The sequence below is a fragment of the Dromiciops gliroides genome, chromosome 4 (assembly GCF_019393635.1).
Source record: "Dromiciops gliroides isolate mDroGli1 chromosome 4, mDroGli1.pri, whole genome shotgun sequence".
Classification (NCBI taxonomy): domain Eukaryota; kingdom Metazoa; phylum Chordata; class Mammalia; order Microbiotheria; family Microbiotheriidae; genus Dromiciops; species Dromiciops gliroides.
Window position 1 is genome coordinate 186,881,016 of NC_057864.1, and position 5,109 is coordinate 186,886,124.

The 5,109-nt window shown below is 41.0% G+C and overlaps 1 pseudogene; it reads left to right on the top strand.

Moving 5' to 3' along the window:
• The first annotated feature begins 1,345 nt into the window (after positions 1-1,345).
• LOC122754820 lies at positions 1,346-2,327 on the top strand (annotated as a pseudogene).
• Positions 2,328-5,109: the final 2,782 nt, after the last annotated feature.

Sequence of the window (5,109 nt, forward strand, 5' to 3'; positions counted from 1 at the left end):
GCCTGAATTCTTAATGATCTTGTCAAATCAAGTTAATTGAACTATCATTAATCTAGTGGGGGGACCATTCAAGTGTGCTCTACATCATAGTATCAGATTGTTCTATTTTTCCTCTAGTGGAGTTAACCATTTAAAGTATGCATATGCTATACATATGGTATATGAAATATTATGCCTTAGTATCTTGTCTTATATGGCTCACATTTCAGTACATGAAAACTACATTGAAAAGGTTGATTTGGTTTGGGTAGAGAAAAAATTAATATCCATTTTCCAGGGTAACCACATATGAAAAAAGAATAGCAACTATTTCTTTAAATATCTGAGTATAAAACAAGTACTGTAGTTGCAGGCACAGCAGGTTGGATTCAGGTAAGACAGCAGAAGCAACTTGTTAGTTCCATGCTGTTCAGTAACTTGTAAGGGCAACTTATGGACATCGAGATTCTTTTATTACAGATCTTTAAAAATGAGACAGATAGGGTCAGTCCTTCCTAGCAGTACATACATCACTAGGAGTAGTGATGTCTCTGAGACAAGAGACAAAACTGGAAGGAAAATTTCTTCAGGACTGAGAACTGACCATCTGTCTATAGGAGAGTTTCAAGAGAACCATACATAAAATTGAAGACATTCTCCAGTGAATTTGATCTTTATAGATATCTGAATGGAATCACTCAACCCAAACAAGCCACTTTGGAAGCTTAAACTGTTCTGGCTACATGTCTACACAGATCAAATTACTTGGAGAGTTGCCCAGTTTCTACTTTATTTTGGGCTGTTGAGCCAGATCCATTGAAGCCCTAATTATTTCGTTACATCACACAAAGGTGGCCTGATTTAATGTACACAAACATACACACACACATACACATACATGCTGAAACAAGCTGTATTTTTATCTTAAAGACTTGATATCAGGGCAGCTAGGTGGCACAGTGGATAGAGCACCGGCCCTGGAATCAGGAGGACCTGAGTTCAAATCCAGCCTCAGACACTTAACACTTACTAGCTGTGTGGCCCTAAGCAAGTCACTTAACCCCAATTTCCTCACCCCCCCCCCAAAAAGGGAAGATATCAGGCCCAAAGGAAGGTGAAGAAGGGCTTGATTTCTCCTGGTGTGGTGGGGTGGAGCCAGAGAAAGGATTCTTGAAGGTGGGAATGGAGAAGTCTCTTCCAAATGATCCACTTCAGAGTGCTGAATTATCCTAGTTACAAGTTTACACAGATCAAGTTACTTGGAGAGTTTCCAGATCTCTATCTGATTTTAGACTGTTAAGACAGTTTGATTTTAGCTTTAATTATCTGGTTATCTCATGCAAAGGTGTTCTTACTTAGCACATGGATGCATTTACCTGTAAGTAAATCTGTGGACCATGAGGAACAGAGATAAGATGCTAGTGACCAGAGGGGTCCTAGGAATGTTATCTGGGGCACAGTTGGCTAAAGGGACACAGGAGTATCTACCCTAAACCAATGAAAATTAACTGAACTGTAAAAGATGAAGTCAACAACTTCCTTTTTTATGCCTGTCAAGACTGCTAGGACTTATTGTCCAGACACAATAAAAAGTTAAGGAAAATTGCTACCTTGAGAAAGAACCCAGAACCACACAATGTTAGAGCTGGAACAGACATTAGAAATTATCTAGGACAAGGTGGCAGCGGAAACAGTGGAGCTTCACAAGCTGAAGCTTGCTGAGCTGAAGCAGGAATGTCTTGTACAGGGCCTGGAGACTAAAGGAATTAAACAAGATCTCATCAATAGACTCCAGGCTTATCTTGAAGAGCATGCTGAAGAGGAGGCCAATGAAGAGGATGTTCTAGGAGATGAAACAGAGGAAGAAGAACTAAAGCCAGTAGAATTACCTGTCAAAGAGGAAGGACCTCCAGAGAAAACTGCTGATGTGGCAGCAGAGAAGGTAGTGAAAATCACATCTGAAATACCACAGACTGAGAGGATGCAGAAATGAGCTGAGCAATTCAATGTACCTGTGAGCTTGAAGAGCAAGAAAGCTGCCTGTGCAGCTCAATTTGGCATTTCTTCAGTTTCAGCAAAAGGTTTATCATCAGACACCAAACCTATGGTAAACATGGATAAATGAAAGGAAAGGGCTCAAAGATTTGGTTTGAATGTCTCCTCCGTCTCTAAGAAGAGTGAGGATGATGAGAAGCTGAAAAAGAGGAAGGAGCAATTTGGGATTGTCACAAGTTCAGCTGGGACTGGAACCACAGAGGACACAGAGACAAAGAAGAGGAAAAGAACAGAGCATTTTGATATTGCCTGATGAGAAGTTTTGCTGCTTTCTGCTGTTGATGATTCCCATCTCTGATTCTTCTTGGTCATTTACATACCCACATGTATAGAGACAGGCACCTTCCTGGGCCTTGTCCCCTCATGAGGGGACATGTATCCCAGATACATACACAAGCCTTCAGCAGCAGTTTTAGCTTTTTCCCGTTACAACTTCAAGGTGTTGTTTGGTTTTTTTCTGTTGTTGTTTTGTTCTGTTTTGTTTTTTTAATTCTGGTTGTTAATTTAAAAACTTAGAAAAGAAAAAAAAAGAAATTATCTAGTCCAACCCCTTCATTTTTCAGAAGAAAAAACTGAATACCAAAGAGGTGCTAGGCCAGAGGAGAAAACTGAGACCTGGAGAAGTTAAGAACAATACATACATTTAAAAAAAAAAAAGAGAAATACAGTCTGAATACAAAAAAAAAAAAGAACAATACATAGGGGCAGCTAGGTGGCTCAGTGGATATGGCACTGGCCCTGGAGTCAGGAGGACCTGAGTTCAAATCCGGCCTCAGACACTTAACACTTACTAGCTGTGTGACCTTGGGCAAGTCACTTAACCCCAATTGCCTCACTTAAAAAAAAAAAGAGCAATACATAAGGGTAAGTGGCAGAGTTGGCATTTGAATCTAGTCCTTGAGTTCCTACCCTGATTCCAAATCCAGTGCTCTTACCACTGTACCATGTGGGAATGCTGCTCATTTCCCTGATTATTCATTTAAATAGTTGTTTAATTATGGTTATTAACACACAGAGTCATCTGTCGATATTAATAACAGTGACAGGCTCAGAAAGGGAAGGGGGTCAAATATGAAGAGCTATGGCTAAAAGAGGCTGGGAACATTAAGACAGCCACCTCCTTTACAGGAGCAAATCCAAATAGGATATGAAATGTTCCTTTTAGGACTGGTTAATTCTCCTTAAAATGACTGAGAGGTTGAGACTCTGCTTGAACCTGGTAACTGTTTTTAGAGGCAGTGTGGTATATTGGAAAGAAGCCTGAACTGGAAAGCAGAACATCTTGGTCCTAGCTCTGCTTTGTTACTAGCTGTGTGACCTCGAGCAAGTGAAATCTCTTTGACCTGCAATTTCCTCTTCTGTCTAATAAGAGGGTTGGACTAGCATCAGGAGTTCTTTTTTTTGTTTTGTTTTTTGTTTTTGCTGGGCAATGGGGGTTAAGTGACTTGCCCAGGGTCACACAGCTAGTAAGTGTCAAGTGTCTGAGGCCGGATTTGAACTCGGGTACTCCTGAATCCGAGGCCGGTGCTTTATCCACTGCGCCACCTGGCTGCCCCAGCATCAGGAGTTCTTAACCTGAGGTCTGTGGACTTGTTTCTTAGAATGTATTGGTAAGGGGCAGCTAGGTGGCGCAGTGGATAAAGCATCAGCCCTGGATTCAGGAGGACCTGAGTTCAAATCCGGCCTCAGACACTTGATGCCGTACTAGCTGTGTGACCCTGGGCAAGTCGCTTAACCCTTATTGCCCGGCAAAAAAAACAAAAAACAAAACAAAACAAAAAGAATGTATTGGTAATCATATTTCAATAGAATTGATTTCTTTGGTAATCCTATGTATTGTATTTTGTGCATTTAAAGACATTATTCTGAGAAGTTCATAAATTTCACCACATTGTCAAAAGGGTCTGTGAGCACCCAAAAAGGTTAAAACCTCTTGGTTTAGATCATCCATAAGTTCCTTTGCCTCTCTAAAGGAATAATATCTAGCAGTCCCTTTAGTACAGTGGATCTCAAAGTGTGATCCAGGGACCCATCAGGGTCCAACAGACACTTTCAGGGAGTCTGCATTGTCAAAACTATTTTCATAATGGTACTAAGATATTTTAACTTCGAATACTGTAAATATCGAGACATAAACCATATAAACAATAGTTCTTTGAACTCCTTAATAATTGATAAGAATGGGGGCAGCTAGGTGGCACAGTGGTTAAAGCACCGGCCCTGGATTCAGGAGTTCCTGAGTTCAAATTCGGCCTCAGACGCTTGACACTTACTAGCTGTGTGACCCAAGGCAAGTCACTTAACCCCCATCGCCCCCCCCCCACAAAAAAATAATAATTAAAAAAATAATTGATAAGAATGTAAGGGGTCCTAAGACCAAAAAGTTTGGGAACAACTGCTCTAGACAATAAGAGGATGAAGTAATGTCAGGGTTCTAACAGAAGGGGTGATACTAATGCCTCAGCTCTCCTGCCAGGTCCCATTTGTGTGTGACTACCAGCTGATTTCACACTGATTGGTCTACAGTCAAAAGATGAACAAGATCAGCCAACAGACTTGCCCTTTTTTTTTTTTTTTTTAAGCAGGAGAGGCTTTTCCTTTCACCGAAGTAGAATACATGAAAAGGTTATGATCTTGTCAGAATAGGGCATTCTCCAGAGGGGGAGGGTGGAATTACCACCACCACATCAGGTGGCAACCAACTATGAATTAATACACTAATCCTACGGAGTTGCCTGAGGCTCACAGAGGTCAAGTAACTCACCTAGAGTCTCACAGTTAGTGTCAAAGGTAGAATCCGGACCTTCCTAATTCCAAACAGCCTTCTATTCATTCTGCACCATTCTGCCTCAACAGACTCAATGTACTGCTTTTAAAGGGCAGTAACGGTTAAACGAAATGCCAGAAATTCCATTCATTGCTACTAGTAGCTTTTATCCTCCCTGGTTCTAGTTAGGTTGTTGCCTATAGTTGTTTTTTTGTTTTGTTGTTTTGTTTTTAGGCAATTGGGGTTAAGTGACTTGCCCAGGGTCACACAGCTAGTAAGTGTTAAGTGTCTGAGGTCGGATTTGAACT